Source organism: Lepidochelys kempii, chromosome 11 (genome assembly GCF_965140265.1).
Source record: "Lepidochelys kempii isolate rLepKem1 chromosome 11, rLepKem1.hap2, whole genome shotgun sequence".
NCBI lineage: Eukaryota > Metazoa > Chordata > Testudines > Cheloniidae > Lepidochelys > Lepidochelys kempii.
In genome coordinates, this window is record NC_133266.1 from 17,590,531 (window position 1) to 17,615,302 (window position 24,772).

The 24,772-nt window shown below is 41.0% G+C and overlaps 1 protein-coding gene across 3 annotated transcripts in view; it reads right to left on the minus strand.

The window, feature by feature from the left end:
* The window catches only part of NCKAP5 (NCK associated protein 5), a 624,519-nt gene that overhangs the window by 570,908 nt on the left and 28,839 nt on the right, over nucleotides 1-24,772 (minus strand). For 2 of the 3 annotated variants that reach the window (XM_073305278.1, XM_073305275.1), the window contains exon 1: nucleotides 7,277-7,474. The exons of the other annotated variant lie outside the window; for it this stretch is intronic. The gene's annotated coding sequence lies outside the window, so the exon portion shown is untranslated. Of the gene's footprint in view, nucleotides 1-7,276; nucleotides 7,475-24,772 lie in introns of those variants that run through there. 3 annotated transcript variants of the gene reach the window in all.

Below are 24,772 nucleotides of genomic sequence, written 5' to 3' on the forward strand. Positions count from 1 at the left end.
GGAATGTCAAACTTTTCTGGCAGAGAGGCATATTAGACATAGAAGATCATCCATGTATCACCCTCAAACAAACGGAGACACTGAACAATTCAACAGATGTTTGAAAGACCATCTGCAAACAGCTTATGTTGGCAAGAAAAGCTCGGGTGACTTTCACTACAGATTTCTTACAAGTCTATAGGGCTATGCACCAGGCCACAACACAAAGGTCATCTGCTGAATTACTGCATCGATTATAGGGACCTACATCTGATATAGCTGTGTTGCTGGATAGAAGAGAAACAGCAAATATATAAATCTATACAGAAACATTGTGGGGCCCAGGAACCAAAAATTTAATTTGGTTCATTTGTAAGAGTATGAAAACCTGGAATCTTATGAAAAGAAGAAACCAGGTTCATGTTTCCACTGAAAATTGTTGCGGGGTGGGGAGGAGGGCGGAGGAAAGGACTTTACACTTACAAACTGTCAGATGGTCAGGTATGAAATGCTGTTTATTCATCTTGCACCTGTGCAAAGAGCAAAGCAAAGATGTTTCAGACCATCTAAGTGGGGCCGATGATTCTACTTTGCCACGGACAGTACAGGATAACTGACAGACCATTGGGCCTGACAGACGTGCTATCAGAGTCAGACAGCTACCTGCATGGACTAAAGACTATGTTATGTAATTACTACTGAAAAAGGAGACTAGTACTCAGTTATAATTAGAAGATTAATTCAAGTTACCTAACCATTTATTCTTAGCTATTGTTTATTTATTTGCTAATTACTGAATTGGTGTTTATTAATATAGTAACAAGCTATTGCACTATTACTGTTGTTGTAAGATAGGGTTAGTTCTTAAGATGGGGGAAATGTGGTATTGATAGATCCAGTATTGCATGCTGGGAGTTATAGTCTTTGAGTTAATTTTTTCTTAACAGGAAGCAAGAAGTGTAAGTGTGTGAGTGTGTGTCATGGCTGGAGTCAGGGACTACTACTGCAGCTGCTTCTGGAGCTGCCTGCTGGCTGTCTAAATAAAACCTCGTTGGATTTCACCCTTTTGGTCTCAACACAGATTTCCATAGTCTTGGCTTCCTACATACTACTCATTGGCTCCATCAAGCCCTATTTGGGGTTGTACGTTGGTTTCATAAAGGGGGATGGGAGGGCAGCAAACCATTGTTTCCTCCTTATTGCCTGTTTTCAAAATGTATGTTGGTCAAAAACCCCTCCAAAAAGTCCACACGTGGGCTGGATATATGGGTCGACCATGTGGGGGAGGGGGAGTAGAGGCTAGAGAGACACCTGACAGGGTGAGGGAGCAAAAAGGGCTGGGCACCCCCCACCCCACCCCCGCCCCCCGTGCCAGCAGTAAGAAGGAAGGATCGGGGTAGACTGGATGAGAGACCAGAGGGGTTTGCAATTACAGCATCTACTGACCCAACCCCCAACTGCAGATGCCACTACAGCTGCTGGCTAGCGAATAAATTCTACTCTCTCCATACCCGCTGTGAAATACATACGCATGAAATGAATTTTATGCAAATTTATTTCATGATCACCAAAGAGCCATAGATGATCATTCCTTTCAGTGATTCCAGAGCTCTATCATCTTTCCTCCAGTAAAGCAGGGTGAGAAATCCATTCAGTGCCCCCATGAGTGCAAATTGCTCCAGAAGGGATGAGAAAAGGTGGGATCATGGCCACTTCCCCCCGCACATTAGTCCATGACACTGACTGGGCATGCCATGAAGGAAGGACAGGTCCCAGCATCTCACGGTTTACCAAGAGTGCCCTTCTGCAGGCAGGGGATCTGGGTGAAAATGTGTCCTTTCCAAGACATAATCCTTCTTTGAGCTCACCCTGACATCACACCACTATCAGTGTAGACTTGTGTCTATTGGGCCCAATGCAGCCCTAAGAATACAACCAAAATTGTTCAATCCCCCCTGAAGAAATCAGTAAAATTTGCAAGACAGAGGACAAAAATCACACAGATAAAATCAGATGGGAATTTAACTGAACTGTTTTTCTCAACTGGTAATTTCTTTTGCACTCATGGCACATGATATGTGCTAATGCATATGCTGTTGAATAACCTCAGTTATTGTGCATTAGAAACAGTAGATTCTAAGTGCAAGAGGCAAATTCATTCAAGCGTACATTTGCTAATCACAGTGTTTTTGTTCCTTTCTCTTGGCCCAACAGTACATAAAAATGTGTTAAATATTAACAATAAAAACAAAAATCACAAATTTGTAAAAAAAAACAAAAAAAACAACAACCACTGCCAACAAACTGAAGACACACGTGAATTGTCCAGAAAGACTTAGAAACTGGGGAGGGGTTTCTAAGCAAATCATGCAGAAACTATTTAATCAAAGAGCAAAGACAATTATAACATCTGTTAAGCTTTTGTGTAGGTTATAATTAGATGCTGTGGAGGAGTAGCCTTTAAAGGGGGATCCTTTAACATCTGCTGTAAGGACAGACAACACTGCACAATGAATGACCCTCTAAATGCAATCAGCAAAACATGAGCTGTGCAGAGTTCACACAAGCTGCATATAAAAGATTGAGGACAAAGTATTTTGCCAAGAGTCAATTCCTGCTGCACTTATTCAGGCAATATTCCCACTGGGGCATCCTGGAGTTTTGCCTATATCATGACTGCAAGTTTTGGACCCCAAATCAAATGCAAGCATAATTGTACCTCTGAAAAACAATATTTTTCTCATTTGTCTCATTGTCTTGAAATCACATGCTATTGCTGTATATCACAGCCACTTAATGACTTATTGAAGCTGTATCTATAAATTTAGAACAGTCTCAAATACATTTTATCCACATGTTGATTTTTTAAAAAAAGGGAAGAATTTCAGTCTAATTAGTCCCATATATAACTGCATTGTGCTGTTAGAGGGAAGTGAGTCTTATTTTAAAAAATTAATCATTCAGTAGCTTCCAAAATAAACCCCAAATTTTGCCCTTGAAAATGTCCACATGTTTTAAGCAGCATTACTCAGTGAAAATGTCAGTCCAGCAAGCAATTATTTTATTCCGTTTAAGAGGGCCCTCTACTGGCAAAAACACCGCCCCCCCCCCCCAAAAAATTATCAGTGTGAACCATTTTGTAAGATTCCAGGAACTGAGTATTTATTATAAGCACATGTTATAGCCAAGTTATTTCATATCTTAAAAAGATACACCTGGGAGCTCTGGAAACTAGCAAAAAGAAAATAATGAAGGAGAAGAAATTGGGTCATTATTTTATCCCATCCAAAAGTTGCTTTGCCAGGAATACTACTTTCTTTACTCTGCAAATGCAACTCTGGATATCAGTTCTGCACTGAAGATAAAGACTAATTGAATAGAACAATTCATCGAGGGCCAAATTGTGAGACCCTTATTCATTTTGAGAAGTACCTTACTCCGCAAGTAGTCCCACTGATTTCAGTGAGACTATTCGTGGAGTATAGTATTACTTAGCATGGGTAAGGATATCAATCTGTCCCTAAGTATGAGAAAGGCAAAGTATGAATGCTAATTACTAACAACAATCAGCTAAGCAGAGCTGTTTCTGCCTCTCTCCTTTCCCGAATATCCACACTCTCAGTTCAGTGCTGCTGCAATCAAAATAAGGCAAGCAATAAAATTTGCCTCTATTGTTGCATGCAGTAATTAAGTCTTCCTATTTGTATTATGTGTGAGTGACAAAGAAAGAAAAGGACACGGTGAACTGTTGTATTTAACAATTTAGATAAGGATGAACTATTATAATCAATTAGTGTGATCAAAGAAAATAATGGGTGATGTATTTGATGCTGCACAGACCTATTGTATGTGCACACCATCCAAAACTAGGCTGGCTCTGGAAAAACAAACAGTATCATTTCATGGCAAGCCTATCAAACATGCCGTTCAACAACAGCATTTGTTCTCTCAGCGTCTCAATGCTAATAGCCCATCTTTCAGCAACATAATGTTTATCCACTGTTTTAGTATCCAAGCTGCTTTTCACAGAGTTCACATCATCCATAGCCTATAGACAATTTTACTGACAACTATTAGCACCTTCTGCTGCGATACAAACCATATTAGCATGACTCACTGAATGCCAGTCAAAGAAATCGCAGTGAGATTTCTAGGTAATTTTCAGATTATAGCGAGCCCGTTCCTCATCCTGAAAATACCTTGATTAATTTACTCAACCACCAGGAAATATCTAAAGTAATCAAGGTTTCTGCATACCACACATCATTAGACACGTGTGGATCAGGGTATTGTAGGCATTATGACTAATGTCCTATTTCTATTGTAAAAGTATTTTATTCTATGTAATAAAGTCAGCAGAGCTTACAATAAAACTGCATTTTAGAAGCTCAACACTTCCACAGACAGATTAGCATTTTTGTTTTACCGTGGTCCTAATCCAGCAAGGTGCAGAACTCCCTGAACCCCCACTGAAATCAGTGGGAGTTGTGGAGCATCTTGCAGCACCAGTCCCTGTAACAAGAGTGCTTAAGTCTTTAGATAATTCTGCTGCTCCCTTTGCAGAACTGTACAGTGTTTTTGTCCAAAATTAGTCCCTCCTGTCAGGTTGACTGGCTGAAGTCTGCACTTACTGCATTTCTTTTCAAATTGAAAAAGAGCCTGAAGAATAGAAATGTTGCTGGCAATTGTCCACTTTCACACCATACTAAAATGATAGATGATTATGCATATGGCATCCCCGGGCACATTTTCAGGGGCCAACCCTGCAGTCCTTACCAAGGCAAAAATCCAACTAAAGTTGTATCTACACGATTGGGAGTCTCTTGTGTATCCTAATTTGGTTTAATGAAATATAAAATAGGACCGTATATTATGTTGCCAACCTAAGGTAAGGAAAATGAAAGAAAAATGGCCCCAAATTCTCAAGGCTTTTAGCGTCTGATCCCGCTCCTGTTTAAATCAGTTAAGAGTTCTGCAATTGACTACAATGGAAATAGGATTGGACCTCTCGTAAGTGTTGATGAGTCTCAGTTTCTGCTCATTTAAACTCCAATCGTCTAAACACTTGCACATAGGAGTGATTTTATGTGGGTGAGTAGCCCCATAGAAATCAATGGGGCTTTTCATGTGCACTTATGCATAAACCCACACAAAAGAGCCAGAGGAAGAGGGGGCTGGTGGTACCCCCTTGTAGCTTTTAGCCCAATGTTTAGAGAGCAGTGTTTCTCAACCTCTTTGATACCAGGGAACAGCTTGCTGAGTTCCTAAACTGTGTCAAGGAGATCTCAGTGACCATGGACTGGTCGTTGAGAAACACTGGGTTAGAGCACCTGTCCCAAAATACCCCAAAACTGAGTAGTTAGGGCACTCTCCAGTGAGGGAGGGACCCATATTAAAATCTCTTCTCCACATCAGGCAGAGGGAGGAATTTAAACTGGTTCTCCCACATCCTGAGTGAGAACTGTAACCACTGGGCTAACTGTTATAAAGGGAGGGGAAGTTACCACTTGCTTCTTCCTGGAGTCTGTTTGCTTGTTTTTAATAAACATAAGGAAGTGCTTAGGTGCTTATCTGCAGGAGAGGACCCATGGCTGTGAATCATGACTGCAGATAGGTGCCTCCCTCCAAATCAGATGTAGATGCCTAACTCTTTCTGAGGGTTGTGGTGTAGGCCATACCCCTCTCCTCCATATTTCCTACCGTCTAGTTTAGGCGTCGTCCTTCTAAAAGTGCTAGGGAGCCTGGATGTCTAACTTAGGGCTATACATTCCAGTAGGTGGCAAAGCACCACAAAACTTAGGTCCTGCGGTGCTTAGTGCTGCAATGCCTATAGCCTCCTTTAAATCTAGCCCTAGGATAACAATCCTGAGCATGGATCCAGCCAGCAGGGGTGAAAGTAAGTTGGAATGGGTCAGTACAGCATACCAGTACAGTGTACCGGTACAGGCCAGGGCCACCGACGGGGGGTGGCGGTGGGGGCACGAAAGGGGCAGCAATGTTAAAGCACTGCCATGGCAGCGCTTTAATGTCGTTGCCCCTTTTGCCCCCAAACCCCGGCCGCCAAACGGGGGCGGGCAGGCAAAAGGAGCAGCTGCCCCAGGGCAGGCAATTTAAAAGGGCCCGGGGCTCCGGCCCCCGCTGCTGCTACCAGATGTGGTATATGCTGACCTACCCTCAGATGTTTAACAGCAGGAGCTTCCTTCCGCCTCCTCCTGCAGGAAGAGTGCTTTGTTTTCCCAACGGAGATACATCATTAAGTAGAGGAAGGTAGTAATAAAAAAAAGATGTCTCCAGCTTTTTATGGCCAGTATTGTGATCAGGTGGCTCTTCTGGAGAATAGACAGTATATCTGAAATTACACTAAATAGGGTGGTCTTCTGCTTAAGGCAGGGGACAGGGAACTTGAACATCTGGGATGTGTTCCAAGCCTTTCAACAGAGCACCTGCGCAGTCTTTGGAAGGTCACCTCTGTGCATCAGTCCCTCCTCTGTAAAATGGGGACAATGCAATTCCCAACTCACAGGGTTGTTTGAAGCTGAGTTCAGTAGTGATTGTAAAGCACACTCTGATCCTTGGATGGAAGGCACTAAAGAAATATAATGTATTATTAATAGCACTTAATAGGGCAGCCCCTTTCAGTAGCGGTTCAGTTATTTATCATTCGTTGTTTACAGCTAACAGAAATAAATAAAATAAAAATGCTACTGTCCCTGTTGTAGTAGAATACATCTCATTTTACATGAATGGTTTCAATGGATGATTTACAAACTTTTAAACTTTCTATGCTTCCAGAGCCATTACAGAGATTAAAAGTCAAACCAGACTAATTTTGCCCTCAATGTAAGTATAGATGAGCAGGAAATACAACTTCATAAGGAAACTATGTTAACTATTTGAATGAATTTTGATTGTCCTAAAATGACACTAACTTGGGAACCACCATAAAAACTTCATCAGCCAACTGATGAAAAATATTTATGATTTTTCTTTGTTTTCTAATCCGAGTGTAATTTTGCAGTTACACTGAAAAAAGTCAAGTTAGCATAACCATCACATGCAAACATAAAATTTAGAATTAAAGTTGTGATTTTTCTATTACCCTTGCTATATGGGACTATTAGCCACACTTGAAACGGATTCAGATGTCTGACTGTAATTCCTGCTATTAACTGCGTACTTGCTGCTGTTATAAGGAATCCTTTACCACAACTAGTAATACTGAAACACAATGCAATATTTTTTAAAAGAAAAGAAGCTTTGCAGATATGATAAAACACTAAAACAGCAAAAGCCTTACTTGCAGTTGTTCAATTAAAACATGCCACAGTCCTAGAGAAATGAGAACCATAAGAAGTCTTTGCAGTCCAGAAATTCTCTTGAGTTTATCCAGTGGTTATTTACCAAGCTTTAAAACTCTGTGGTCAGAAGAACAGGGTTAGCTTTCTAGACTATCCACAAAGTCCTACAGTAACTGCAGACATGAAGTTTGCTGGTAGTTGGTTTTTCTGCTGTTATGTAGTTGCTCGGTACTTGTAAATACAAGCTCTGTGGACAAAGTCCCAAATGACATCACTGGCAGCTGCTTATTGTTGAGTCTTTATTAACTGACTGTCAAAAAAGAAAAGAGAAGGGGAGGGAAAAAAGCACAACTATCTCCCCTGCAGCACAATTTGCATCTTAGTAGGAGCTTCAGTTCTACATAAGTAAATACTTCTAGTTACCCAAATTACGATTTCTTATGACCAGTAGTCAGTGTGTGCATGAAAAACAGAAAACTGAGTACATCCTAATCAACTTACACAATGGAAAGAGAGAGATTTAAATGAAAGCAGTACTTTATCAGGATTTACTTCTAGTATGTGTGTGCATATATAATTACACACAGGCACACATATAAAAGGAAACCTAGAGTCCATGTCAGTACTGGGCTGAAATCGAATATTCAGCTAAACTCTCATTGTAGAAAAATAACTTTCATAGTCAGCCCTGATGTTTTCCTTTATTTATCACTTATTTTGATCACACCATGACTTACAAGATAGTTTCATTTGTAGTTTCATTGACTTTTTTAAAGACTTCATAAAATCCTATTTAATCCCTCACTTTTAAAAGGTGAAAATATAAAGAGCAAGGAAGTTGAATGGCAAAGGCAGCTAGTCTGTCAATACTAGGTGGTAAGGACCTAAAGTACTGACCTTTCTCTCTGGGGACTGTGGTTTGGAACAAAACAGTGTTTTAAAAGTGAAATGAGTGCGACAGATTCTAGTCAGTCCCCCCCAGTCTGTAGAACACACATCACAAAACTAGCACTGACGTTACTTTGGCCAAACGCCTTTTCCTTGGGAATTCCTGCTAAAGGGGAAGTCTAGAACAGGACTGGCAGGAAGTTTGGACCTTGACTCCTGTTTCTCAGAAGTTGATCTTTTCACGTCAGAACTTAGGACACAGGAAGGGCACTGTGTAAGAACTGCATCTGTCTACACTATATCTGCAATCTGTTTAGGTTTCAACAGGGAGGAACTTCAATATTTGGAAGTATACATTGATTCTTCTTCAGAAAACAAAAATGCAGATTCAACCACAGACTGAAAGATTGAAGAACTGTTTAGAACCAAATTAAAGTAGTATTTTTGTTTGCAAATTTCTCAGCCATGATTAGTAGAGCAATCATCCTACACTCCTGCATCTCTTCAGAGACTAAAACTTGGGTCAGATCCTCAGCTGGTGGTAGTTGGTATAACTATATCAATTTACACCAGCTAAGAGAAGATATGCCAATTTATACCAGCTAAAGATCTGGCCCCTGGCCTGCCTTAATGATGAAAGGGCTCTCTCTTGCCAATATTTACCCCTGGGTTTAGTGATTACACAACAGCAGTGTATCTTGCTATCTTGAGTAGAAGTCAAAGGGACTGCTCACAGAGGTAAGGACTACACCTGGTAAGCTCTGTTGTCTGTTCTAATGCACCGTTTTACCTAGGACAGAAGATCTGGAACAAGAAGACAGGGTGGTCTCCTCCTGAAAATGGAGGTGATTGATGTAAAGTCTCTCTAGAATTTCTCCATGTGTGTCTGTACAGCTCCTTACCATTCAAGGCACTAGCAGTTCTACTACAATGGTATTACTTACTGCCTACCTCACAGTGGTGTCATTGCAAGCCTGCTTCCATTAAAGTCAGGGAGCAAAATTCCCATTGACTTTAATGGAAGGAGGGCGGGTCCCAATTTGAAATAGTGGGCAGGGAGTTACACGAGTAGTCCCACTGAAGCCAATGGAACAATTTGCAAGTGCTCACCAGTGCAAAGCCCGCAATCTGACTCATAATATTTGCAAAGCACTTTGAAGATGAATGTGCTTCAATGAGAAGTGTTACAACACAACATAATTAAAGTACATGGATTTCAACTCCTAAGACAACTTTACACCCCAGCCCTGCCTGCAGGTGGTATAGCAAAGAATTCCACTGAAGCATATGTTAATAGGACTCTGTACGGCTGCATGGGTCTGTTAATCAAGGCCTTATGTTGTTCTAACAGGAACAAACCCATCCGTAATCTGGAGGGGTTAGATTTACTGTAAATCTGATGCTAATTTACAATGTGATTTTCTCCGTTACTTGGCCCTTCCGTTGCAAAGATTTATATGCATTAATAAAATTGTAAAACACATGTTAAATTCCTACACATTTGAAAACAAAATCAGTTTGTAAACTGACACAAAGGGGGACCAATAGAAAAAAGAGGGAATCAGCATTTCATAAATTAAGACTAATAATTTTCAAATGCTTATTCATCTAAATGAAATGATCAAAAACTTATATTTTCTCAAAAAGAAAAGGAGTACTTGTGGCACCTTAGAGACTAACGGATACAGACTAACACGGCTGCTACTCTGAAACCTGTCATTATATTTTCACGATACAGTTACAATCTCATGAAACAAACAAAAAACCACACACACACACAAAAGGCAGCACTTACAGAACAAGACTCTGTTCCCAATGAATATTTATGTTGCTCAACCTAGTTCTTGTACATTTTACAGTATGGAAATTTGCAACTCACTAGGAAATTTTAGAGCATTTCTAAGTCAGATACTGGCACACATGACCAGATCACTTCCCCAACTAGAGCAGTGCAGAGGATCCATTGGTCAGATCCTCCCCGTTCCACAGGAATAGGTTGGCCCTGGCAGAACAGGACCCCAATTTTTTTAGACCCTCCACCTCAACATCTTTCACAACTGGACACTACTTGACTTGCCCAAGATAAAAGCCAACAGCAGAGGTGAAGCCTGAACATAGATTTCTTTATTCCTGTGCTCAGCTACCAGACTATCCTTTCTAAATAGACCAGGAAGAGATTTTCCATGTAAGTTAGGGTTGTGCATGTTTCTGCTCCAGGGGAGACAAGCTAGACCTCTTTCTAGGGGAGTAACCATTAAAAATCATTTTGCACTGTCACAGCATTTATCAATTTAATTTCTGTTCTATGACGCCACAAGACACAGCCATCTAAGCTTGTTTGGGTGCAAAGGCAGCAGGATTTGTTAGAGAACAAGATTCACAGATTAAAATTCAATCACTAACTAAACATTGGCTACCAGAAGATGAAATACTTAAGGTCGTTAAAAAATAGTGGTCCCTACTGGAACCAATACACCGTAGGCAGACTCTATCCACACATCTAAGAAGCAAATTTATTATAGCTTGCTTTGTAGGGAGCCAGTGGAAATGGGGGATTTATGTACAAAAAACTGGTGAGACAACAAAATTACTCAATTCACACAGGTATTAGGCACTCCTCATCAATTATGTTTCCCTATCACAGTATACTCAGCTTCTGTTACAACCCATGTGTGTTCTGATAAGCCCTTATATCTCACTGACTGTGTTAGTTTTAAATTCAGGAAGCCCTTTATGAAGCCAAAATAAAGCAAAAGCTGGTCTTCACATTGTATTGCCACCATTCAGGGACTGGAATACCATGAGAAGAGCAGATCAAGATGTTTTAGCACCACAAAAAGCTCCTGAGGCATTATGAAAGGTCCATGTAACCACATACACATTTAAAAGGCCCAGATACCTAACACATCAGTACTAAATTCCATACATACACCCATTTTCTACCAACACGTCATCCCCAATGGTTAGTTAGGTATCCATCTTTTCTCCCAGTGCAGTACCCTGACAGCTGAGATTCCCTGGTGGTCAAACCACCAGTAAGAAGACTGGACAGAGAGCATTTTCAGTGAGGTATCCTCAACCATGGCACATGCATCCTGCTTTGGTTCATTAAAGCCTAAATTTGTTGACCTTTAGGTCACACTGAGAATCTTAGGGCTTGACTACAGTACTACCTAAGTCCAAGTAAGTTACATCACTCAGGAATGAAAAAACCACCCGGTGAGTGACGTAACTTACATCAACTTAAAGCGGTGTCTACGTCATGCTATGTTGGTGGGAGATGCTCTCCCATCAACATAGCATATCTTCACCGGACATGCTAAATTGACACGGCTGCATTGATACAGCAGTGCTGATTCAGTGTGGTAGTAAAGACAAGCCCTTATTTGTTCCCCAGGCTATTCCTGGGGGTGAGGCAGGACAAGCAGATCAGTGGATGCAGTAGCAGCAGTTACGTTTCAGAGGGCTACGCTGCTGGACATTATTCCTAACTGGCTGCATTATTCCTAACTGGCTGCATACAAAATGTACATTTACCGAGACCACTGAATGGGTGGTGCTTCTTTCTTAATTGACAAAAGGATTCTCCTGAATATGTCAAATTCGGCTCTCTCATACACTGGTGGAAACCTGGAGTGCCTCCTGGAAATCAAAGAACTTTCCCCAGATTTACATGGTAGCATCCGAGGCCAGAATTTGGTCCTACATTTTAAAACCTTTTGAACACTCACTTTAGCCAACATAAATAAGTCCTGAACAGCATGACAATACAAATGCCTAAACATACCTTGGTTCCTAGCACGTTCGCACAGTAAATATTTTCGGAGCCTACTAGCTGGGGTGTAGCAAGCAGACAGGACAAACAAGGGAGTGAAAATATGTGAAAAAGGTATGTGGGAGTAGGATATGCATCTCCTTAAATTCTCATTGTTAACACCTGATCTTCACTTGAAACAGTATGATCAGCCTTGGAAGCTTTTGATCACCAGGACAGTTTTGTTGTTTTCCCTGCTGGGTGATTTTTCAAAGCTCACTCTACCTCCCTTGCATGCCAAGGAAAGTGAAGAGGTAAGAGACGTCTTTAGCAAGGCAATGCTTTCTTGCTGTAACAAACAATAGATTTCTCCTCAGACTGCAGAGAAAGCCGCTAACAATATTTAATAACAGTAAACTGCCCTCTGATTGGCTATTCCACAATCTAATGGAGTCATAGTGCAGCATAAATCTAGCTTGTCTGTGGTAAATGGTCTCAAAGTGAACTCGGGGGATAAGTACATGCACTTAGAATGGCATCTCCACAGTCTTTCCAGTACTTGATTGACAGCTTTATGGGATGACCTGTGCATTCCCCAGATCTTTATTAACCTCTCTAGTACCTTAGAAGGTGATTCAGCATAAAGTGCATCATGCAAAGGTGCATTTGTGCAAGAATATCTCCTCCAACTCAATTCCTGCACCATCCAAAATCTTATCCTTAATTACAAAGATGAAGCCTTGAAAGCAGATACTGTCATGAAACATAAAGGGCTAATATGAAAGATTTCCTCCAATATTTTTAGCCGTTAGGGAATCTAAAATGAACCTATTAGTTCTGCCAGCTACAACAGTGATATGCAACCAATTTCAAACACTTCTGTGAGGCTCCCTCACCACTGCTACCATAGTATTGTGCTGAGAGCCTTCCTGTTTGTGACAGGGATCGTCTGGCTCAGAATATCATGACCATTACCCTTAAAGAACATTTGCTTTCACAATAAGATTTTTTGTGAAGCTGCCTCATTGTAAACTCACAACAAGAATATGCAAGTTTTAAGCCAAGCTTGAGAGTTCTATTTGTGTCATGGTTCATGACAGTGGCAGTGAGTGGAACTTTCAATTCCCCCCTCCACACCCAACAGCAATCAAAAACTTTTTTTTTTCATGTTAATGTTTAATTAAATGCAGGTAACATACAAAACTGGTTTGGGGTAATTTAAAGGTTTAAACCCTCTTCTTTTCCTTTCCGCCCCATTGTCCCTGGAACTATTACAATTATTCAGACACCAAGGGCCTGATCCACAGCTCATTGAACTTAATGGCAATGACTTCATTAGGCTTTGGGTCAGGCCCAAAGAAAGAACATTCCAAGGCCCAAATCCTGCAAAGGTTTATGCCCAGGTGCAAAGTTAAGCACACGTGAAAGTCTTTGAAGGTTCAGGACCCTGGCTCCAGTCCTAAAATGAGTTAGGCAGAGCTTGACATCTGTCACACACAGGAGCAGTCCCAGTGGGGCTGTTGTAACTGGTCTCTAGTAAGCCATGAGTCTTAGAATGGTACCCGCACAGTCTGTTTCCAATGGGAGTGCTGAGATGCCTACAGCTCAGCATGTGTTTAAGTGACAGCACAACTGAGGCCTTAATGAGAACACTGACTGATCTGAGCTCACACTCCTCCCTTCTGGATATATCGCTCTCTGTCAAAAAGCATAGGTGTTACAGTGCAAAACCCACATTCCTCCAGATGCAGGCATCTGGCTTCTTGGCAACCCGGTTGTGACAGGTTCCACAGCAGCTGTGATGGCTCTCTGTTCTTTCAGGTGACTAAATGGTCTTGCTGTCTGGACTACCCTGTATTCCTGGATGAGAGCCCATTTACCTTTTTACTCAATGAACTGGACATTGGAATGGAGTTAATCACTTGCATTTCTCTATGTGTCTGAGAGCAGATTCTTACACATGGTCCTCCCACCCCACATCCCTACACATCAAACTCATTGTTTAACATGCTCAACCCAATCCTGACACCCTTATGTAGGCAAAGCTCACGGACCCCAACAATCGCCTGTAGTGGTGGGAAGGGCCATCCACCCAAATTGGGAATATTTGCTATAACATCTTTCCGTGTCTGTCCATTGGAAACTTCACTGCTCCTTCATTATTAAAAGAGAGTGATTAGAGCCGCTCACAGCAAACAAGGAATTTATTTTATTCAGACAGCTTTATGCACAGTGTCTTCCCACACGCACACACCAGATGGAGATGAGCATCAGGGTGGAAAATGCAGCCTTACAATGTGTTTCAGAGACATAATTCCATATCAACTCATTAAAAAAATATTTCTCCAGAGGAAAGTGGATTATGCTAATAAGAATTAATTTTGCTTAGATTGGTTTATTTTATGTATGTATTTACATAATATTTAAAGGCACTGATTCCTTCCCAAAACCATCCACATACATACACTGGCATAGCACAGTGGAAGAACGAGCCTCTCATAGAAGACTAAAGAAAAGATAAAGCCATCAGTGTTACTAACCTCCCGTCTCCATCCACCTGTGAGCCTCTCTCTTCCTCTATTCTTCCCTTCACTGCTTGGAGGAAGAACGGTTTCTTCCCTCTTCCTCCCTCCCTCTTTTGTCATCCATCATAAAGGGATGAGGTGTCTCTCTCTCTCTCTCTGTGCAGGAGGGGAAAACTGTTGTTGCCAACTATACATGTTTAATTTCTCCCTTGCTGGACTTGTACTCCATTTGGCTCCTTCACAAACCTCACAGCCTGCCTATTTCACCATGCAGCATCTTCCCTCGGGAAGGAGCCAGTGACTTTCACATCTCCAGGCCCATTTGTTCAGTGCTTCCTATTCTGCCCACTCTTGTTCCAGCCACAATGTGGATTTCCTAACACAATCACTCCACCATGATCCTGACCAAGGACAACCTGCCATGGTACTTGTTCTCATTAGCTTCTGTGTTTGTACGATCAGGTTACTGTTTGATCAGTCACAGTACGCAGGCAATCTCATTAACGCACGAGAACACACCCACCCACACCCACACCCACACACCCACACACACCCACCCACACACACCCACCCACACACCCACCCACCCACACACACACACCCACACACCCACACACACACCCACACAGATTCAATCAAGATCCAGCAGCAGCTATGACATTTTGCAACATTGTGGCTGCTGACTGCAGTAGTCCCAGAGAAGAACCACTGCATCCATTGGAAATTGTCACTACAGCTACTCATTCCCGCAGCAGTCAAGAAGCATTGGGCCTGATTCAGATCACTATACACCAGCAAAAGTAAATGATTGCATCAGCAATCAAAAATCAGAGCCATCCTTTCCCAAGGCTCTACAAATAGGGCATGTTAAACAGCCCTAGAGCCATTGACAGAGACTAAAGTCACTTGTGCTCCTCCTCCTATCTCCCAGCTTTCTCCTATCTTCACCAAGATTAGTGAAGAGCCAATACCTGTGAAGCATCTACCACCTTGCTGACACTATTTAAGTGATCAAAAATAATAATATGCATCATTTTAGAAATATCCAGAGCCTCTCTTCCGTAATGTATTCTTGTTGCAGTCAAAGCTTCCCATTTTACTTCATGTCCACTTATACAGCACCCTATAACACCTCTGAGAGCCTCTCAAGGTACTTCACAGACATGAATATGTTATTCTCATAACAGCCCTAAGATATAGGGATGACTTTGCTCCATGCTACAAATCTAAGACACATAGAGGTTAAGTTACCTGCCCAAGGCCAGAGAAGGAGTCAGTGGTAGATTAAAGTCCAGGAATTCCTACTCCCAGTCTCAACAACTGGGGAACACCATTTTCTCAAATGCTTAAAAAACAGGCTCTTCAGAGCAAGTCTCCAGGGATCCACCCTGCAGTCCTCTTGGAAAGTGTCACAGTGTCATGGAAATGCAGTGATAAATTTTTGCACACAACCACTGACAGTCCACTTCCCTGGGAGGTGCTCAACCCCCCACTCTGTCCCAGGCCCTGCCCCACTGCACCCATTCCCCCAAGGCCCCACCCTGCCTCTTCCCACCCCCATTCTGCCACCTCTCCATAGCGCGCCCTGCTCTCACTCTCCCCCTTCCCCAGTGCCTCCTGCATGCTGCTGAACAGCTGGTTGCAGTGGGAGGGAGGAAGGGGGAAGTTCTGATCAGCTGGGCTGCCGGTGGGTGCTGAGCATCCACTATTTTTTTCCCGTGGGTGCTCCAGCCCTGGAGCACCCACAGAGTCAGTGCCTATGCACACAACAGAATTTCAACCATATGGCCTAATTATTTTGTATCTGATTGATTATATATATATATATATATAAACACTCCTCACAGCAGCTGGTTAGAGACTCTTCATCAAAAAGGGAAAATTGACCTGTACCTTTGAAACAATGTTAAAACAGCTCTGAAATTATTATTTTTGTGAAGAGAAAACTTCCCTAGTCATCCTACTTCAAAAGGTTCAAAGAATCTCCCCTCCTCTTGTCTTGGTAGAAAGTACCCAGTGAAGAGATGGTCTGTTCTGGCTTATCATACTGTTCTCTGCTATATTTCTTGAAGATTTTACTGAACACTATAAAGAAAGAGAAACTCCTTGTGCAGCGATATAAATGCACTGAGCAACACGGAATAAACATCAAATGCCTTTGCAAGTTTCAGTGATCATCTCAGCCCTGAAGATACAATTTCAAACAACATGATAAAGACTTCAGTTAGATTAGAACCATCAAACGCAAACTAACATTCAAAACAAACCACGCAGTCTCAGTGTAGATTTATTACAATACTTTTTCTGAATTGGCAGATTTCCCTCCTGGCTGTTCAGCTGTCTCTTCCCCACATGTAAAGTGAGTCAATCTGCTTGAGAGGACAATTTGCCCCCCCCCCCCCCCGCTTACATAAAGTTGTACATTAAAAAACACCACTGAACAATTCTGCTGCCAGAATGTTCTTGTTTTTTGTTTTGTTTCTTTAATCCATGAATAGGTATTAAACAAAAAACAAAAGAGAAAAATATATGTAGATGTAGTTGGCTCCACAATAATTTATTAGATCAAAATAAAATTACTGACCAAACTTTTGTTCTGATGTATGCACATATTTTCCACCAAAGTCCTCCCCTGAAATTATTCCACTGCAGCCAATGGCAGTTGTGTGCATGTCTTTCAGAGAACACTTTGAGCCCACGGTTCAAATTTTGCTTGGTTATTCTAGTGCAAATACAATATAACTTAAGTGACATCAAAGGCATTATATTAGATGTACATCAGTGTAACGGAGACCAGAATAATATCCTGTGGCTCTATTCTGCACTGCCCTGCACTTACACGTGTAAAATGGGTATAAACTGCTACCAAATCAGAATGGTAACATTTTACAGCCAGTTATCATGAGTTTAATTGATTACTCAGCATGCAAGGCATTGCTTGGAGAAAGAGGAAGGAAGAGAATGCTTTATCTTTATATTGTAAGGGAAAACCAGAACAAGCTGGCAAAATCATATGGATGAAAGCCTAATATAACCCACTCAATTCAAGCTAAACAAAATCCTTAACACACATTATAAATAAAAAGAAGTTACCGGTATATTACCCAGCATCTCCAATTATGAGAAATCAAGGAAGACGGGAGAGATTCCAGAAGACTGGAAAAGGGCAAATAGAGTGCCCATCTATAAAAATGGAAATAAGGACAACCCAGGGAATTACAGACCAGTCAGTTTAACTTCTGTACTTGGAAAGATAATGGACCAAATAATTAAGCAATCAATTTGCAAACATCTAGAAGATAATAAGGTGATAAGTAACAGTCACATAGATTTGTCAAAAACAAATCATGTCAAACTAACCTGATAGCTTTCTTTGACAGGATAACAAGTCTTGGGGATGGGAGGAAGCAATAGACGTGGCATATCTTGACTTTAGTAAAGCTTTTGATATTGTATCATATGACCTTCTCATAAACAAACTAGGGAAGTGCAACCTAGATGGACCTACTACAAGATGGGTGCAAAACTGGTTGAAAACCATTCCCAGAGAGTAGTTATCAGTGGTTCACAGTCATGCTGGAAGGGCATAACAAGTGAGGTCCCACAGGGATCAGTTCTGGGTCTGGTTCTGTTCAATATCTTCATCAATGATTTAGATAATGGCATAGAGAGTACACTTATAAAGATTGTGGATGATACCAAGATGGGAGGGGTTGCAAGTGCTTTGGAGGATAGGATTAAAATTCAAAATGATGTGGACAAACTGGAGAAATGGTCTGAAGTAAATAGGATGAAATTGAATAAGGACAAATGCAAAGTACTCCATTTTGGAAGGAGCAATCAGTTGCACACACACAAAATGGGAAATGACTGCCTACGAAGGAGTACTGTGGAAAGGGATCTGGGGGTCTTAGTGGACCACAAGCTAAATATGAGTCAACAGTGTAACACTGTTGCAAAAAAATTGAACATCATTCTGGGATGTATTAGCAGGAGTGTTGTAAGCAAGACATGAGAAGTAATTATTCCGCTCTATTCTGCACTGATTAGGCTTCAACTGGAGTATTGTGTCCAGTTCTGGGTGTCACATTTCAGGAAGGATGTGGACAAATTGGAGAGAGTCCAGAGAAGAACAACAAAAGTTATTAAAGGTCTAGAAAATATGACTTAGGAGGGAAGATTGAAAAAATTGGATTTGTTTAGTCTGGACATGATAACAGTTTTCATGTATGTAAAAGGTTGTTACAAGGAGGAGGAAGAAAAATTGTTTTTCTTAACCTCTGAGGATAGGACAAGAAGCAATGGGTTTAAATTGCAGCAAAGCATATTTAGCTTGGACATTAGGAAAAACTTCCTAAGTGTCAGGGTGGTTAAGCACTGGAATAAATTGTCTATGGAGGTTGCGGAATCTCCATCACTGGAGACTTTTAAGAGCAGGTTAGATAAATACCTGTCAGGAATGGTCTAGAGATAATTAGTCCTGCCATGAGTGCAGGGGACTGGACTAGATGACCTCTCAAGGTCCCTTCCAATTCTATGATTCTATGATCACTGAATGTGTTTGAAACATTGAATAATAACATGTTTTGTAATTAACTGAAGATTTAAGTCTCAGGCTAGTTAACTGACTGTTGTTATATCTGCTAAATATCAAAAACCTTTTCAAGTACACACTGAGCAGTGCAGCCCACCCCACTTTCCTTTGATCTTAAAAAGTCACATGAATGTTCATTGTGCTACTTCCACCTTAGTTCAACCAATGGGATTTTTTCTTCTTCGCACTCTTTAAACACACATGCACACACTCTCCCCTTTGTATTGTATGTAGATGTTCATGAAAGTAGGGATTGGATATCATTGGCTAGAACCAAGTATAACCCACTGGTCAGTGTTTTTTACACATCCTGATCCACAGAGAATGTGAGTCTATTAAAGGCCCCAGATTCAGAGCGAGCCTGGTTCTTTAATTCAAGCTGTAGAGTTGATGCTTTTAGCTCTGGAACTCCTTGTGCTCAATCCCTGGTTGACTAAAATAACCCAAGCATGCTGCAATCTTTCCAGCACACCTCTGCAAATGTCCCTGACCTCTGCACTGCACCTTTTCCGCTTTGCTAGCACTAGGATTCTTCAGAGAAGAGAATTTCCATCATGCTGAAATGTTTTGTATTGTGTACGATGCGAATTATTAATTCATGTTATATTTATATGGTGCCATAGGGGTATGAATGCCCCCTAGGGATCTGAATGAGGCCAAACACATTTTGTTTGCTGCTTAGAGTAGTACTGTATGAATCCATGTCTCTAGACGTGCAAGGTATTAAGTCTCTACCACCTCTTCCAACCATCCCAACAATTTGAAAGTAGTTTATTTCTCCAGTGTCCCTGACTTTGGCATGTGTAATAAAACAAATGCAATTTACTGTTTTGCAGCCTTAGGATATCTAAATAACTCAAGAGCTCTTGTTTCTTCTGCAATGACATCCAATTAATAGCAGTGTTTTTTCTGCCACTGAAAGACTTTTAAAATATTGGGACTGGAGCCAGAAACATGGTGTTGATTTGCTCATTTACAACCTAATCTGAATATAACTGTATACTGAATGTAACATAATCTATCCAAAAATACATTAAGTGAGCCATTCTGGTGTATTGAATAAGGTTCTTGGTTTTTTGTAGTGTATTAAAATCTCATGTATTCCTATAACCTGTTTTACCTTACATGTTCAGTGACAACACCAAGACCCCCATATTTTTCAAACCAGAGTAACGTTCCTGCACTAGGTGTCTGTGCCTTTAGCAACCTCATTTTTTGAAGATGGCTTTTATTTTAGAGTAACATTTTATTTATTTTTTATGAAGCAACATGAGTCAAGCTCAGCCTACTCAGATATCCCATTAATTCAATATGGCTACTCATGTGAAAATGGAAGAAAGGTAACATCTCAAACCACCTAAAGCAGGTCCACTCCATTAAGTGCTTTAGGTGTTTGTGATAATTCTTGGACTGTGACTTATTCATGAATTGTTTGTAGAAAATATTTGATATTTTAAATGATTTTGAGTGGGCAGGTGGTGACCTGAGATTTCCTCCAAAAGAGTCCCACCATGTTTATCTATTTAGTCCCTCGATTGCAACCTGTCTGACTGTTGGACTCTCTGGAGCAGGGACCATCCTCTGTGATTTTTCTGTATAGTGCCTGGCACAATGAGACCCAATCCTTGATTTTATTATGGGAGCACCTACGAACCACAAACAGTGATTTACAAGAGAAAATCAGATCTGTGCAGACTTAAGAAATATATTTTAATTTCCTTGAAAATATATTAATGTTTAGGCTACAGATGTATTCAGTTAAGGATTTCTTGACAATGGCAATATGGGGAAGGTTATAGAGGTTTCTTTAACACATGTCTTTTAAATCTCGAAAGAAATAAAAGATAGGAGATTTGTGTTCAATGAGATAATGTTAATTAGGGGCCAGGACCTGAATACTCTGCTTCTAGCAGTAAAGACTTGGGGACCAATCTACAACATTTAACACCATGATTAAATATTTGATTCTACCCCTCGTGTAACAGAGTTCAGAATCAGGCCCCAAATTTCACTTGTAGTCATTCTAATAAGCATCTGTCGAAACACAGATAACAGACTAGAAATATTTTCCAAACAGGAATAAGCTGAGTCAGTAGCTATTAATGTGTGGTAAAGACAACACTGGTGAACTGTAAGCAAGCGAGCTCCTTATTTGCTTTCTTTAAAAAGATTCAATGGTTCACAGTAGCTGGCAAGATAAACAGTAATTATAACTGTAATTTGATGTGGATTATGTACACAGAAAGCAGAAGTGGTCCATATAGTGCCAGATGTTGGTTTATAGTTAAATATTATAACTTTTTTTAAAGATAATGCGATTTCTGACAACAGTAATTAAATAAAAGAGAGGGTGGGAAGTTGAATTTTGTTGGGGTTTTTTTTGGAATGACGGATAACTCCAAGAATGTATTCACTATAACTGTTTGCATTAGGGTCTGCACTTCCCTCAGCACATAAAGAACTGCCATTGCATTAATGGGAGTTGTACAAATGTATCAAGGGCAGAATAGACACCAAAGGCTGTAAACACTAGAAAATTAAAATTAAATGTAATTACATTCAAGTACACCTAGCAGGGGCGCCATTTCAGATTTTGGGTCAGGGGGGCAACTTTAATCGTGATTCCAAGGGCTACTTAGGCACCTGAAAACTTTAGGGGTTTTTTTGCAGATAATAACTCAGAAATTAGCTGATAGGAGCACTGTATCTAATTTCTATATTAAAAAAGAGAATTAAATAAATGTTAGACCCACTCAGCTCTAATACTAACATGTTCTCACATCTTGTGTCAAGTCACTTAAGGGATACTGGTTAGATTTAAAATTTTAATATATGTTCTTATTTTGTTACTAACTCTTGAATACCACAATTGAAATACTTGTAGAAAAATCTCGATTACTTTCTATCACTTTTTTGCAGTTCACCAAGCTTGGAATAGATCATTTAACTTCTGGAAACATCCTACTAGGGCAAGGCCCCATGAGTTTATACTGCAACTGTCTGGGGCTGTAGGGGTGTTACCCCACTACAAAAAATAGACTAGAAACTGACATTAAACAAGAGTGAAAGTGACACTTTAAAGTCACTTTCACAGTATTGCCAATCCCAAATGTTCAAAAACCATGAATCAGGCTCACCAAAAATCATGAGATTGGCTTTAAACTCATGAGATTATGTAAAAATAATTGATTTGGTAATCTTTTTATTTGCATTCTGCTTTTTGAGCCTTTAGGGTACACTGGAGTCACATTTTGAAGCTTTCTCCACAGCCACTAGGGCTAGAAACTTCATTTTTCTTTAAGAATGAAGGCTGAAATCATCATGTATCCACTTGACTCCAGGAGCTGGGGCTTTAAGGAAAACAATGATCATCATGAAACACATGACAAAATCATGAGAGTTGGCAACATTGCTTTTAGTTCTATTTAAAGGCTAGTTACTTTCCAGAAAGCTCCTAAACACAACACTACAGCGATTGAGTTGCAGTTCTCACAGGAAAATATTTAAAACCAAACATCAAAAAAATTCCACATTTTAAAGCCGAGGAAAAAAACAGAGACTTCTGAGGTATATCAGGGCCACTGCAGGCAGGAAAGGAAAATAAACAGGCACAGGAGCTCTGAGCAGTTTTTCCTCTTGAAAGAGAGTTGGAGGGTCAAATCTTCTAGTTCTTAATTAAGTAAAACTTCTATCGCCATTAGTGATAGATATTAACATCACAGTGAACACGTGATAACATGTGTGGTCAATAACTATACACTTCATACTTAAATATCTGAGCCATCCTATCCAGGGCTACACATTTTATACACATTGGCCCAGGAACTACATTCTCTGCCATATTCTGAACAGTGCTGAGCACACAGATGGTGCCCAGTGACAAATACATATAATGTCAATAATCGTTGACTCTATGGACTCGGTGGATGCAATTTCTATTCTTTGTTCTGGAATTGGCCTGGATACAGATGAAATCCTGAGAATTTGAGGCATAAACACATCTGATACTCATATGACACTTTCTCGTTCCTTCCTTTTCTAGAACTCAGAACAAAAATGATGTAAAATTGCACAGCAGCTATTGCTGTACAACCCAGCCTGGGGCAGAACCTGCCACCCCTAGGGAATTAAGTGATGTCTTCTCATCTGACTCTCATTCTCCATCCTTCCTGACTTCTGTGCTGCTTTTCATACAGTCAACCATGGCATGCATCCCAACTTCCTGGGACTGTTTGCTGGCATCTCAGAGACCTAGCCACCTTGGTTTTGCTCCCATCTATCAGAGTGTTCTTTTTTTTCCCCCAGCATGCAGCAGAGAGAGAAGCTGGTCTGTTGGATAGGAAGCTAGCCATGAGAGACCTGTGTTCTACTCACTCCCCCCGCACTGCCCCCCATGGACTTCCTGTCTGACCTCAAGCCATTGCCTTATGGACAGAATTTCAAAATCTTTTAGGCACCCAAAGATGCAGCTAGGCATCTAATGGGGTTTACAAAGCATCTAACCTTCTTGGCAGTTTTGAAAATCCCACTCGGTGCCTAAATACCTTTGAAAATCTGGCCTTTAGTCTGTGTGTGCCTCAGTGCCCCCACTGTACATTGTGGACAACAGCCCTGCTCTACCTCAGCAAGGGGCTGTGAGGAGAAATAGTTTAGACCAGGTGTCGGCAACCTTTCAGCAGTGGTGTGCCGAGTCTTCATTTATTCACTCTAATTTAAGGTTTCGCGTACCAGTAATACATTTTAACATTTTTAGAAGGTCTCTTTCTATAAGTCTTTAATATATAATTAAACTATTGTTTTATGTAAAGTAAATAAGGTTTTTAAAATGTTTAAGAAGCTTCATTTAAAATTAAATTAAAATGCAGAGCCCCCTGGACCGGTGGCCAGGAGCCGGGCAGTGTGAGTGCCACTGAAAATCGCCTCACATGCCGCCTTTGGCACGCGTGCCGTAGGTTGCCTACCCCTGGTTTAGACCTTGTGAGGTGCACAGATACTATGCTGATGGGGCCACATAAGTACCACAGTAGAGTGGGAACTTCTCTGTACCACTGCTATCCCTTCCCTGGGTTTTGACCCCTTCTTTTCACCTATACCCCCAAACCTCCCCCTTTTCTGAATGTAACCTTGGCTCACAGGGCTTGGCTGTATTTTTTGAGTCCCCTATGTTCTCTCTAAAATAACCCCACCCCCCACCCTACCCCTCAGGGATTCCTGTTTTACAGGCTAGACTTCCAGATACTTAATCACCAACCCTTTCTTATCTTACTCACCCTGCCTCTGTTTGTAAACAAAATACTGATTCCCGCCCCAGGGGCACCTCTTCTCTGCAGAACTTACATTTCACACTAATGCTGGGCTGTAGTTAAGAGCTCTACCTGGGAGCTTGCACACCTCCTGTACAAAACTCAGGGGCAGGGGGAGGCCTCCCACCCTTCCTGATCCCCCTCCCCCCCCACCCCCCCACAGAGCACCCCTGACTAGGTGTTATAGGCAAACTGCTCTTTCTTCCTGCCAAAAGTGATCTGTGGCTCACGAAAGCTTATGCTCTAATAAATTGGTTAGTCTCTAAGGTGCCACAAGTACTCCTTTTCTTTTTTCTCTAATCTACACTTATTCTCATTCCTCCAATATTTCCCCTGCAGCGACAGCAGCCTTATACCCACAGGCCCTTCCCTACAGTCCTGACTCAGACTAAATTCTCACTAAAGTCAGAAGAGTAGGATCAGACCTTACA